At 43.6% G+C, this 15,117-nt stretch overlaps 1 pseudogene; it reads left to right on the plus strand.

Moving 5' to 3' along the window:
• The first annotated feature begins 1,088 nt into the window (after positions 1-1,088).
• Positions 1,089-2,916, plus strand: LOC123449427 (annotated as a pseudogene).
• The last annotated feature ends 12,201 nt before the right edge of the window (positions 2,917-15,117 follow it).

Raw genomic sequence — 15,117 nt, forward strand, 5'->3', positions numbered from 1 at the left:
TTCAATATGACAACCGATCAGAAGGGATTGGACGATCCCAATGCTTTGCCCTCCTTCGCAATACCGGAACTATCTGACCGAGCTCCATCAACACAGAAAGCGGAAGGGACAGCAGATACGGATAGACTGGATCCAGAAAGGGATTTCAGCCAGTCCTTGCCTATTGCTGGGCTGGTTGTTTTGTCATGGTCCGATTAGTAGAAGGTGAGTGAGTAAGACGAGGCCCCCGAAGCGTAATGTAGAGCTATACTGCTCTTGTTTTTCCTTCCGCCCTACTTAGGAGAACTTTGTCTAGAACCCACTTTAGCTAGCTTTCGAGGATACCATTACAGATGAGTGAAGCGAGTATACCGTTTCCGGAGCTCCCGAGGTAGCGCGGTAGCGGAAGCCCTTTCTAGTTCAAGCAGTTCCAATTCCTATTCTGCTTCACCGCTTACACCACACTCTATTGGTTCGCCTTGTGGTGCCTTTCGATCAAGGTCTACTTTGGTTGATCCACTTTCTTCTACAGCGCGTTATCCGCATCGAAGTTAGCCAGGTTCCTACCGCTTCTTGATATTATGGATTTTGCAATCCCTGAACGCCAGTGCTTCTACAACCAACGGATACTGTTTAACAGAAATAATAAGTAGAAATGGACAAACGAGTGTGGCTACACAGAGTGAGGAAAAAAACATGGTGGTACCAGCATTGCGTATCACTCACTATGCTTTATGTAATATGGCTTAAGCAATGGTAAAATGGGAGTCCTGAGCAAAGCACATCTGATCGATATGAATGAAAGATACATCCGTCTTTTCTTCTCCTTCGAAGGTTAGGTATCCGCTCGTTAGTTCAGCGCCGCATAAATACTGACTTTAAAAGGGGCGACTCCCGCCTGTGCTTAAGTTGTTTCAAGCTTGTAAAGACTCGCGATCAGAAGATTGACCTGGTTTTCTTTCAGCTAAAACTCTACCTAATGGTTCAGATTCCCCGGGTCCATGGGTCCATGGCCGCTTAGCTTAGACAGCCTTGTTAGAGACATGAATGCGGGGTTCGGTTTCCAATTGATTTGTATTCACCGGGACCTCCCCTTATTGGATTTTTCTCCACTTTTCTAGTTGCTGTGGAAAGAATGTTGAGCAAATGAGTTTAAGGGGTGGTTTTCTGTTTACTTTGAATCAGCCTACGTCGTCTCTCTTCCAGAACCTCACAATCATCAGTGTCTGAAGTTTCATGATGAATATTGGTTTCACATTTTATTGCTTACGTGAGGAAATATCAATTTGGAACTCGAATTTGTATTTGAGTTATGATGAGGAGTGAGGTAGATTCGCATTGTTGAAGAAAGCGAAGAAAAAGGATGCTGCTATGGCTTGCTTTTGGCTCTTTCTTCTATTGGCTAGTCTCAGGCATGATAGTTTCAATTTCTTTTGGAAAGCAAGTGCGGCTCAGTCATAAGTGTTAGTAATAGCATGAAGTAAGTTGTCGGTAGCCGGCATTAGGTAAAAGGAAAAGCTTCTCAAAAGCATCCTGAAATATCATAGAATGGTGATCGAGATCACCTTCACGGGAACCATCCTTTGCAAATTGGGGGAAGGGAACCAATCAAGTCACCAAGAAGTTCCCGAAACTTGGTTTAGTATTAAGGTTCTTCTCTTCCAGCGTTTACTATTCAAGTTCTTCTCTTCCAGCCCCCTGGCCCCTCTCTGATAAGGAAAGTTTTCAAAACGAAAAGAAAATGACAAATCTGGTTCGATGGCTCTTCTCCACTACTCGCTTTACTACTTTCTATTTTTTCTTATGTATTAAGTTTCCCTTAATATATAATTTTATATTACTTTCGATTTGTATATTTTTATTCCTTTGGCATTTTATATTAATAGTAATAGCCGTTTTCAATCTTTTTTGTTGTGCTTCGTCGGCTCCTCCTTTCTGATCACTCTCCCGCCGGAGATTCAAGACCCCCAGGCTCTAGCTCATTTAGCAGGGCTAAACTTCTATCCGAGTCTTTACGAGCAGGATCCGGGATGGGTTACGTTCATTCAGAACGAGCTCTTTCACAATACCCCCCTGGAAGACATACCTGGGCGGCTTAAGCTCTTCCTAATGGAAGAAAAGCTCTCTTCTATGCGACAAGATGTCATTCAGGAATTTGTGGCGCTTTATCAAAGAGTAGGGCCTTATCTACCGATCGAGCCCTACTTGGTCGATGAAGCGCTTCGTTCCTATCTTTTCCATATTCACGCAACTGATTCTTTCACTGTTCTCCAAGCGTCTTATCAAGATCTGCGGGAGAATGAGGGAGGATCAGTTTTCTTTGAAAATGTTGTTTCCCACAACCGGGATTTCCTTGAGGCGGAAAGCTCCGCAAGGAGGTGCCTAGAAGTGGAACAGAGGATCCGGTGGGAAGAAATCCCCAAGAGCAAGGCAAGTCTCAAAAAGGCGGAGCACGAGCATGCTCTCGACTTGTTTAAGTCGGAGGATCTTAGAAGGGAATTAGAAAAAAAAGAGCGGGGTAGCTCAGTAATTCTGATTCTTTTCTCTTCGAGCGTTTACTATTCTCTTTCTTCTCTTCCAGCCCCCCGGCCCCTCTTTGATAAGGAAAGTTTTCATTTCTAAAAAACAGCAAATGACAAATCTGGTTCGATGGCTCTTCTCTACTAACCACAAGGATATTGGGACTCTCTATTTCATCTTCGGTGCCATTGCAGGAGTGATGGGCACATGCTTCTCCGTACTGATTCGTATGGAATTAGCCCGACCCGGCGATCAAATTCTTGGTGGGAATCATCAACTTTATAATGTTTTAATAACGGCTCACGCTTTTTTAATGATCTTTTTTATGTTTATGCCGGCGATGATAGGTGGATTTGGTAATTGGTTTGTTCCGATTCTGATAGGTGCACCTGACATGGCATTTCCACGATTAAATAATATATCATTCTGGTTGTTGCCACCAAGTCTCTTGCTCCTATTAAGCTCAGCCTTAGTAGAAGTGGGCAGCGGCACTGGGTGGACAGTCTATCCGCCCTTAAGTGGTATTACCAGCCATTCTGTAGGAGCAGTTGATTTAGCAATTTTTAGTCTTCATCTATCAGGTATTTCATCAATTTTAGGTTCTACCAATTTTATAACAACTATCTTCAACATGCGTGGACCTGGAATGACTATGCATAGATTACCACTTTTTGTGTGGTCCGTTCTAGTGACAGCATTCCTACTTTTATTATCACTTCCGGTACTGGCGGGGGCAATTACAATGTTATTAACCGATCGAAACTTTAATACAACCTTTTTTGATCCTGCAGGAGGGGGAGACCCAATATTATACCAGCATCTCTTTTGGTTCTTCGGTCATCCAGAGGTGTATATTCTCATTCTGCCTGGATTTGGTATTATTAGTCATATCGTATCGACCTTTTCAAGAAAACCGGTCTTCGGGTATCTAGGCATGGTTTATGCCATGATAAGTATAGGTGTTCTTGGATTTCTAGTTTGGGCTCATCATATGTTTACTGTGGGCTTAGACGTTGATACGCGTGCCTACTTCACCGCAGCTACCATGATCATAGCTGTGCCCACAGGAATCAAAATCTTTAGTTGGATCGCTACCATGTGGGGAGGTTCGATACAATACAAAACACCCATGTTATTTGCTGTAGGGTTCATCTTTTTGTTCACCATAGGAGGGCTCACTGGAATAGTTCTAGCAAACTCTGGGCTAGACATTGCTCTACATGATACTTATTATGTGGTTGCACATTTCCATTATGTACTTTCTATGGGAGCCGTTTTTGCTTTATTTGCTGGATTTTACTATTGGGTGGGTAAAATCTTTGGTCGGACATATCCTGAAACTTTAGGCCAAATCCATTTTTGGATCACTTTTTTCGGGGTTAATCTGACCTTCTTTCCCATGCATTTCTTAGGGCTTTCGGGTATGCCGCGTCGTATTCCAGATTATCCAGATGCTTACGCCGGATGGAATGCTCTGAGCAGTTTCGGTTCTTATATATCCGTAGTTGGGATTCGTCGTTTCTTCGTAGTTGTCGCAATCACTTCAAGCAGTGGAAAGAACAAAAAATGTGCGGAAAGTCCTTGGGCTGTTGAACAGAATCCAACCACACTAGAATGGTTGGTACAAAGCCCTCCCGCCTTTCATACTTTTGGAGAACTTCCTGCGGTAAAAGAGACAAAAAACCTCTCCTAACTATGAAGGAAGTTTCATAGAGATAGGTGTGGGGACGGGGACAACAATTGCTTTAGCTGTTTTTTCAACTAAAGCGGGGCTTCTTTCTAAGCCTAATCCCTTCACTTTGGAAACATAAGCAGTTTTTGTGTAGTGATCTCTGTTCATGGAGATCACGAGGCCACTGATACCCTATGTGGATAGGTGGGATAGAAGAGTGGGAAAGCGGGCTTCTATCACATAGTTTATCTTTCAGGGTACATAGGACGGCCCTCTCGTCATTACCTTTTGTGCTTACCCGTAGCTAGCTGTGCCTGAAGTCATGGATGATGCTATTCCCACTGAGAGATGTGCTGCAAAATGGAAGCTGTGTTAGTCCTCGGCTAAAATCATCTTCCTTTATTAAAGACCATATATATCCATATGTAGATAGAAGAGGGGATATAGTCGTTCAAAGCTAAGGTGAGTCTGTTCCAGCTAATTCCTCAGATTCCACTTTCCTGTTTGTCCATGTAAAAAGGAGTCCAGGCCACAAGGAGAGGGAATCCACAAAAATATCTGTTTTAGATGCTTTCTACTATGTTTCAAGTGATCAAAGAATAGTATAGTATCTTTAGACAGAACTGAAATAGCAGATGCAGATTTGAATGTTAAGGTTATTAAAGCTTAAAAGAAAAAGCAGTCATAGGTTAGGTGACTAAGAAAAGAATGTGGAAAGGGTCACAGATAGGATTGGTATATTAGTTTCAGCTATAACAGAGATTTCTCAGCATGTTTCTATCTGGTTGGTATCCGCTGGTACCATTCATTGTGAGTGCTTTTAGGGGTTGCTCAACTCTCGGCTATTTTCACCATCTAGATGATTGCATCTTCCCGTTCTCACAATTTCTCAAAGGTTATTGTATTGATACTATGGAATTTTTAGTGAAAAAACAATAGGGTTCAATTCGATTCATTTTGGAAACTCTAGCGGGGCCATCCCCAATTCCTCTCAGCTGTCATAATTGAATAAAAGGGATCGTATAGCTTTCCAATCCAGCAACATACATCTATCACCTAGGCATAACTGCCAACATCAGTATGCAGAAAGAATCTGTTTAGAACGGTTTAGAGTCGGAAGCAAGGCAAGTCACAGGCCAGCTTTCCTGCTTAAAGCAAACTGTCTGGAAAAGGAAACATTTGTGGCACCTAAATTGGTGAAAGCAAACAGATTGGGGAAACATGGCAAGCTAATAGGAAGGAAGCCGATCAATCGAGTATGAACCTACACCGTGGCCGTTGTTCGAAAGTCAACCGTACCGTTGTTGGAAAGAATCGAAGCCGAGGACTCTACTACCCGGAACTCAATACGATTCAACCAAAGCCTTTGCTTTGCAAAAGATACCCGTTCAGCTGTTCCTTTACCGGCAACAACTATGGAATAACAACCTTCGCTTTGCTTTCGATAGTCTCTCGGCATTAGCAAATCTCAAAATAGAGTAGATCCCGGGGCGTACCTAATGGTTTCATTGATTTGAATGGATTGATCCGTTGTACCGTTGTAGGAATCCTCATCCGATGTACGAATCCCGTGGAGGAAGTGGGGAAACAAATCCAATTATTTGATTTTGATAGGAGCAGTGCCGGTATTGAGGGTTTCTCTATCTCTTCACTCATGAAGTTAATACAAGTGAGGATTGATTTCAGTTATTCATATAAGAAATAAGAGGAAGACTGTCTTCTCGGGGAAGACAGGCTTTCCCGCTCTCGGCACATCTGCGCTAGGGATTCTTCTCTACCTTCTTGCGTTGAGATGCCATCAACTCTTTCCTGGGGAATCAAGTCAATACGTTGGCTATGGAAAAGCAAGCTATAGCAGATCGTTGAGTATAGAGAAAAAGGAATGGAGTTTCATTAGCTCTCTGCACACATCCAGTATAATACCTTTGCGAGCCCCTACGGAAAGGGGTGCCGTGTTCTCTTTACAATGGGGGTGATCCAAGTTTCCAAAAGACAAGGTTGGTTGTATCTTTTTCTATTGGCAATCCCCAATCCGTTGCTTGTTCGTTACGAACAAAAGAAGCCGATACCAGAAGAGGTGTTTATCCAGCGGAGGTTCGTATCTCTTCCATGTGAGACCAGCGACCTCAGATCATCCCGGACTTATGTGCTGGAATAGCTTCGTTATGAGTTGAAGCAGCCTCAGCTACTATTCCTACTAAGGAGGAGTCGCCTTTTTCAATTCCCTCCCTTTTGCAATCCCATGTTGATGTAACGACTGTAGAGTATTGGCAAGGCTGTAACATTACATGCAGGTCCTAGCCTACGTTCGTTGGTGGTTGACTACCGGGAAAGGGCAGAATAGCAACAGTGAGGAAGCATACCACCCAAAGCAAGACGTGAAAACCTTCTTCGTATCCAAAAGCCCCTTTTAGTCTGTCTGGCCTTAGGCGAAATGATACATAATCGCATCTTCTCCGCTGGATCGAATGAAAGTAAATGGTGGTTGGATCCCACTAAGGAATTGGCACGCCCGTGGAGCTTACAAACAAGCAAGCCAGTAAAAAGTTAAGGAATTCACAATATCGAAAAAGAGTTGGTTGGCTTCAGGAGTCACTCAATTGGATTCGATCGGGGACTGGAATGAAACTTCTCAGAAACGATAGCAGATTTGGTACCATAGCTGAGGCGAATGCTCGTTGACATGATCCAAAATTGAGTGAACGTTGCAAGATAGATTTATTTAGAACAGTAGGCTTAGACTGGTGCTCTCTGGATCACCCCTATGATGAAACAAAGCCCCTATTATGTCCCCCAGATTTGCACATTCTTCATCCCGTTTTGCCATTGTGCATTAAGTAATCCAGCGTTTGTGGAGGAAGCTGCAATGCACCACATGTTAGCTTATAGGCCAGATTTGGGTCCTACATTCTTCACTACCTTAACTACTATATTTATTGAGGTGAAGGTCTTACTTAGTAGGCAAATTCGAGCTGTTGTTTTAATTCAGAGACCAGACGACTTCGATACTGCTGCTTCTATGGCCTTGACGCAGACATAAGCGCATTTATATTATGAGTTATTAGGCGAGGCTGCCCCTAGAACCATCTTATTATTTTTAGCGTAGCAGTTGCTTAAAGTTGGAGAAAAACAACCAATTCTGCCTATGTTTCAGACAATCCCATCCTTGCCCCGGATCCAGAATTGTGATTAGCAAGCGCTACTGTCAGGTTCTTGACAGTTTCCTCTCGACTTTCAAAACACCTATACTCATACTCTCAATCAGTGCAGAGTGCTCTCAGGGTATCCAATCGATGGGATACTGGTGCTGGGGAGGAGCACTAAACTTACAGGAATGCTTCTCTGGAATGAATTCATTGGTTCGAATTCTTTTCTATCTAAAAATAAAGTGGAATATGGAAGTTTTCTGGGTGAAATGGGCAACTGGATCAACAAACATGAGTGGAGCCATAGCCTTGTATGAGTAACGGTGCGACTGCCTATCTTATCCATCTCGAGCCCTAAGCAATGCGATTTTCCTTTACTTTGCCACTAGCTATATCATTGTCTAAATGTTGAAGAACTATTGTGATTTCATTTTGATCGGAGGTTACACATGGAGGCTCTGGGTCAAGAGGGGAAAGCATGGCTGAACATAGCAGCACTTCCCACTCACTACCACCTATGTCGCAAGCGCCTTCCTCCGTCTATCTGTTGTCGCTTCCGGGCACACCATCAATTGATTCATCTTTGAATAATAATGGGTTTCAGTGGCGGACAATAGCAAGCTACTGACCCTCTGGAATATGGGTGCATTCAGCATCGGATTGACAAGTTCTGCTGATAGCGGATCCTGAGACGCAACAAGGGCGGGGACAGTGCCTACAGTGGGGAGGGGACCCAAGCATCACAATATCACGATGTTTTCTTTTCATTGATCAAACCGCTTCGCTTGCACGGATCTAGAAAGAATAACAAGAGCTGAACTACCGGTATGAGGAGTGGCTTCGACATGTCTAAGCAAGGGGATGAGTCGGCATCTTGTATAAGATCTATCAAGAGTGGCAAAAAGAGATGCATTATTCGTGGCAAGTAGGCGGTTCCTTTTCCCTATTACCTCATTGACTTCCCGTTTGGAGCTTGCAAGCCATTATTCTAGGGAGCACGAGCACATATGAAGGGGAGGAGACGACTGGTGAGGGTGGATTTCAGTCGAAAGAGCTTCTGCAGTCACCATTGTGTATCCGTATCGTGTTCCTCTATTCACAGGTTCTCATGCCCTTACTAAAAAGCTCTATAACCTGGTCCCTCATAATGAATGTCATTCCTTTTCGCCTATATAAAAATCCTGCAGAATCACATTTGCTCTTGGGAAATAGGCATTGTCGAGCTTGATTTTCAGACAAGTTCATCTCCGTAGTGGCCCAATCCAACAAAATAACATCTCACAGGTGATCCACCGAGCGAATCCTGAGGCTGTGATGCTCATAGTACCCGAACCCTTGGATCTCGCTTTGCAATGGAACCTCTTCTGTGGACTCAGCTTAAGTAAAAGATGGAGGTCTCGGCGATGTCTGGTTGGACGGACCCCCTATTCAGAATACGCGTGCGTCCCCACGTACGCGCTTGATAAACCATAAACACAAAAGAGTGATATGACCCTCTAAGAAGAGGAGGAATCCACTTGTTAAAAGAATAAAGAAGCAGCTAAACCACTGGAATAGAGAGATTCGCCTCATGGAATATAAGGAAAAGATGCACAAGAAATCTGAGGAATGCACTCAAAAAGAAACTAAACAGATCCAAAATATAAGGAATGATCGGCTTCGCCTTCTATTCAGATGCACAATCCATTGAAATTATTCCACTTTACCGATGCATTCATCTGGTTTCGGATGCATTCATCATGTTTTCAGTATCCATTCCCTATGATGCCCAAAGGGATTGCCTTATGAATCGAAAATTCCGATCAATCAAAAAACGAATGCAGCAGGACACACTTTTGAAGATAAAACGAGTGTGCAGCTGTGATGCACACCGGGGGAATTCCAAAAAGACTGGCTTCCCCTTCTAGAAAGAGAATACGCGTGTGTCCTCACGTATGCGCGTAAAAAATGAAGAAAAGAAAGGTATGGATTGCTGCGAGAAAACAGCTTGCACGAAAGAGCTCGAAATTGAGTAAGTTAAGTTGACCCAATTAACCGATTTTAGAGTCTTGAAAAAGCAATCGAATTAAGTTGTATATAGTCTAACTCAAATACTTGATTCATGATTAGAAATCTCGATCTTAAATTAGCTTATATAATGTTCTTTACTTTTGATGCAATGACAGATTCTCTTTCGATAACATAGCAGAGCCATTGGGCGAGACCACGTGAACATGACTACTTAGTAACGTCGTTGAAACCGGCCAACCTGCCGTCGTAAGAGAGAGATTTTAGCATTGTTGCAACCAGTTATCAATCCAATCCTTTGCAAACCAACTGAGCTATAAAGCTTTTTTTGTTGAAGTGGCAGACACAAGATAAATAATGTGAAACCAGATCTCTCTTACTACAGTGGGAGGTGTAGGCCTTATTTGCAGCATCAGGTGCAACATTATTCCCCCCTGGAGAGCCAGCGGGTCCCCACGCTCGTGCATTCGGGAAGTTGTATGCATTCGGTGCCCTCAAGCGGGGATTAAGATTACCCAAATCAGCATAACGAAATGGGAGCTCAAAGACAAACTCCAGAATAGCTGAGTTGACATCAATACAGACCATGCAATGCTTAAATTGCCTTTGCTCATTGCTGCTAGCCTGACTCCAACAATTAGACAATTGTTGCAACTCGTGTCATCCGTGAGGGTAACTTGAGTAGTAATTTTACTGAACTACAGCAACAGCCATGAACTCACAAAAGAAGTACTCCATCACGGTAGGAGTCCATGAATCCCATTTAGCACCAGAGCTCAACATACACAAGACTAAACTGCCAATACTCTAACAACCAGCTACAGGTGGCTCACGAATGAATAGTTCCAGGCGAGTAGCTTCAGGTGGTGGTCGTATCTCATCTCCATCCACGAACCAAGGTACTAGCCAGTGCCAGACTGTACATGTAAAGGAAGAGACGCTGAAGACTGCCTTTTATTCATGAAAGATAGATAAACAAGATTCATTCCATCGTAAGACAGAACAAAATACTACTAGCCAAAGCCTACTTCGGCACATGAAGGAAGTGAGCAACAGCCCTTGGGCATGAGGCGGGTAAGATATGCCTAATCTATTGGGCCGATAAATACTTCTTTCCCATGGGTACGATATTAGAAATCTTTGTTGCGAACAGAAAAGAGAGAGACATAATAGATTTGGTAGGCGGAGGAATGGAAGGGCCAGGCTCACATCTTATGAACGGAGGAAGCGAAATGCTGCAGTCAAGCGAAATCCATAACACTTATTCACAGCTCAAAGCCATAACCATAGGGGCCTAGTCTACGAGAGATTGATCCGACAAGCAACTCCGGGATGTGAGGCGTTTAAGCAATAGTTGAAATAGAAAGTACCGGTAAATGACTTGCCGGGGATCCGCTGAAATACGAGAAGATCCCGACGTTTTGCGGTGCATGCGCTTGGTCATTGGCATGAGGAGTGCGGCACAGGAGAGCATGATGTTGCCAAACTAGGATGGGGCCCGTTCCTGATAGAAGCTTCCCTGGAACTAGCTGCCATTGTATCGGTTGGTGCCATTTCTTCTCTTGGAGGCAGGGCAATAGATTAAGATTAGGCGGTAAGCGAAGGAACTGTAGGGCTTAGGGCTGCGGGTGAGCGCAACTTCAATAGGTCGAGGGGAGGAAGAGAAGAAAAAGCAGCTATTTCACCTGGTGTCATAATAACCACAGTTTTAGGGTTTTAAGGCATAAGCGCAGCAGAGATCTTCTTTCATTTAAGAAGAAGCCACCGTAAAGAAGAGGAAACAAGGCGTTTAAGGGACACTGACTCCCATTATTTTCTCCAGGCCTGCTTTGGCTAAATCGACGGAGGCTTAGCTTATTATGTTTCGGGCGTTTAGCTAGCTTAGAGAATAAATAAGTCTATCTCTAAAGGGGGAGCGGTACGACTATTTTAGGTTAGAGGAAGGTTGAAGAAATAGCTAAAATAGCCAGTCGGGTAGGCAAGTGCGGGTGGCTGTGGTCAAAGTGAATATGTCTTGTTGATCAACTGTTTGGTATACCCAGTTCTGTAGAATTGTTTTGTGCCTGGAACTCCGAACGACCCTTATACTGTTTTGCTTTCTGCTGCTTCTTGTTCTGCTTTGCCGAGAGAATTTCACCTCTGTGGAATGCCCTATAGCTATATTTAGCTATATTACTCCTCTAGCTATATTTAGCTAGTTCACTGCTGTATACGACCAAGGTTTACACCTGAGAGTCGTAGTAAATCCTTGCATTCGTGAAACTGACCAGATGAGAACGAAACTGGTGGGAACAATCAACTATACGGCAGCTGCGAAGTTCTAGTTGGCTTCTGAAAATCAACTATGCTGAAATAGATTCTCTTTTGAGAGCCCTACATATACCGATCAAACATTCCATTTCAGACTTGTCTTCTTTACTATCTAATAAGTTTGATAGAAATCAAGGCGGGTATAGCTTCCTTTGATCCATACCGTAATATTCAAGCTGACTTTGTCAACTTATTCCCCTTTTTTCAGGTTGAATTGACAACGCTGTACTTTCTTCAACCATAGGAATCAGAATTTCGTAGGTAGAGGGGGCCAAGGTGCCAGAAACATGGATTTCATGGAAACAAGGTAATCCGTAGTTGGTAGCAGATGTTCCGCGGGATCAGATATCCTCCGTCTTGTCTCTGCATTCGAGGAATGCTTGTAGCTGTGCTAGGCGTGAAAAGAACTCTACAATACGATTTCTACGATTGGTACCAGATTGGAATTCATTCTCGGAACTCTCCTCTAGAGAATGGCCTGGCTAAAGAGAGTGATAGATCCATCGTGTCGTGTGGAAACTAAAGATAGGCGCCGCTATTCGTCCTCAGCCGTATTCTCATTCTGGGAAAAGGTATGGCTCGTTCTGGGAAACAATCAGTAGTAGTGGTGGATGGCAGGTATGGAAGGATCCCGGCAAGTTCCTATCTGAGATTACCACCGGCCCTGCCCTGAGCTGACTTCTTTGCTAGTAGTGAAGTGCGTTTTCACTTAGCTGGAAAAGTCCATAATCCGATTTGACCTCGGGAGCCTGTCCACGGATCTGATCAAAGTATGATTCCCTAGTGCCAAAAGTCCTAAAGCCTATGGCGCCAAGCATGGGGAGTCCGCGGAGAAGAAAAACTCTATTTCGCTATGGGCCAAAACTAGTGTTTTTTCGGATTTCTAGTCTAGTTTAAGTGCAGGGCTAGAGAGTTCTCTTCCAGTATTCTTAGCTGACTGTCCGCTTGCTTGACTCGAACAAATAGCTTTTGTTTCCACAAGGCAGATCCCATTCCTCGAATGCAAAGGACAAGAAAGATGGATTCTGGCTGGAAGGAAGGGTTCTCGTATTGGTTCTTCTGGTGCGCTACTTCCTTGTGCTGTGCCAGATTGGAATTGGTATCGGAATCCTGGTTGGTAGAAGGAAGCTCGGGTATTGCTTATTGTTGAAAGCACTCGTTTGTTCCGGCTCGTGAGTTGAAAGCACTCGTTTGTTCCGGCTCGTGATGTGTCTGACGCATGCATAGAATCAAGATCTATTGAGACCAGGATGTTTGTTTCTTCCTCGAAACAAGAGATACACTCTGGCTTATTTGCATTCGACCGGAGAACCTCACTTATCAACTGCCCTGGATTGGATCTACTTACGATTTGAGAAACTGGCTCCAGAACCCCTGTTTTTGATGCAGAATCGGTGGTTCCTTCTCTTTTTCGTGATTTCATCCATAAATCAATGGAAAGAGCACTTTATTCAGTGAATTGACACGTTCCTGATGCTTTTACAGTAGCAGCAGTCTCGGTAGCAGAAGTAGATCCGAGTGTAGATACCGGGATCATATCACCACTATTGACTATTTCAATTCATTCACATCTGCTTGTATCAATCAAAGTTTCCTATCAAGCAATCCCAGCAGCAATCAAGTTGGCACCCACTATATAAGATGCACTATTTCCTGATCTTGTCCCAAACTCAACTCGGCACTTTTAGACCTGGCCTGGATCCCTCCCTTCTCCTACAATATATGCAACCTTAAAGAAAAGAGACCACTCTCAGAACGACCCTTCGGAAAGCCCCACAACAAGCTATCCCAGAAGAAATTGTATAACTTGGCCAAAGTATTCACTTCCAGTTCCCTTTGCAATAAGATCACAATAGATACTGTTTAGAAGGTTCACTCTCTCGTCTACAAAAAATAGATGTGTGCTTACTTCTTGGAGATTGACTCCTGCCGGTAAGTGCACACCCTCAGTAGTATCTCTATAGACTTTATAGAGTATTTCCAATTGAGAAATGATTTGTTCTTTAAGAACATCTTTGGATATATCAGTTACTTGTGTTTCAACATTAATAGCATTTATGTGATGGATCATCGCCCTAACAGCGACAAGAATAGCTATCGACAATGACAAACCCAATGAGACAATATACTCAAATATAATCGTTTCCATAAAAATCTGCCATCATTTTTTTAGTCATACTTGTCCCTTAGAGGACTCACTCTTGTCTTGCTTCATCTAAGGAGTGATAAGTGCCAGGAGTCTGCCTCTAGCATCAATACATGTCCTAGTTACGAACAAAGAAGCGGTGCTGTCTCCTCAGCGTTAGCGGCCTTATGCCTATTTCAGTATACGCCCGTGTCAATATGTCTAGACTTACCTATACCCATGCTTCCTTCTTCTTTGACTAGCTTGCTTCCCCTATCAAATAGAACGGGAATGACTGCGTGCTTGGCCATCGTTAGTAAGCGAGCGTAGGATAGGACCATCATCGAGCAAATGTTCCTTGAAAGGCGCGGAGCGTGCTATGGCAGATTTTCATCCCGCAAGAGGATGCGCCTAACTAAAACGCCGAAAGGCAGTGCAGCTCAATCCGTTGCTTTGCTTGTTGGGTCCACTTTTGGAAAGTTTCTTTGTTCGTAACATTAGTAGTTACTCACTGCATTAGTAGTTACTCACTGGGTGGGTGCACCAACGGCTTTCTAGGAATTTGAGTTGCTCAATACGGACGGAAAGATTCTTTCGTCAAATAAAAGAATGGCAGCGGCAGGTTGATGAGGGAAAGGAAACCAGATCTTTTTTCTATGGCATGGCCTGGGTGGCCTAAGCGAAATCCTGAGATATGAAGGAGCCGATCAATCTACCCGCCCGAGGTAAGCTTGCTCCTCACTTGAGTTGAAGCTGCCTCCGCTCCCTGCCGTCATACGGATTGATTTACTTTATCTTGACATACGCTACGCATATATTTGCTAGAGATATCAATCGAAATAGGAGCTTTCTGAAAATAGAAATCGATATATCCATGGTATTGAATGGACAAGAATTGAATGGGATTGTGGCACCCAGTGATACACTACGCCATGTTACGAACAAAGAAATGATCAAGAATTTCATTATGGCATGGCGCTATAGGCCATCGATTCGGTTATAGGAGTAGACGCGGGCAATGGCAAAGAGGAACATTTGGATGGACGACCTCCAAGACACGAGTCACTACTTTAGAACTACGTTATTCCCTGGCGTCAGGTACACATCCGGGGTTGAAGAAGGGACGCATATCAAATAAATGCGATCTAGATCCCTTTAACAGATTAGCAGCATCTTCGCATTCCGAGCCGAGACTATTATGATTACCTACCGAATTGGAGGAATCAAAGATCCTTACTTGAGGAACTTAACTGGCACTCTACTGATTGGACTTTACCGACTTCAGAAACCAGACAAGATTCTATACCGAGCTGACCTATCAACCAGACGGACTTGAACAACTGACCTGTCTGCTATTG

This window comes from Hordeum vulgare, chromosome 4H, assembly GCF_904849725.1.
Source record: "Hordeum vulgare subsp. vulgare chromosome 4H, MorexV3_pseudomolecules_assembly, whole genome shotgun sequence".
NCBI classification, from domain to species: Eukaryota; Viridiplantae; Streptophyta; class Magnoliopsida; order Poales; family Poaceae; genus Hordeum; species Hordeum vulgare.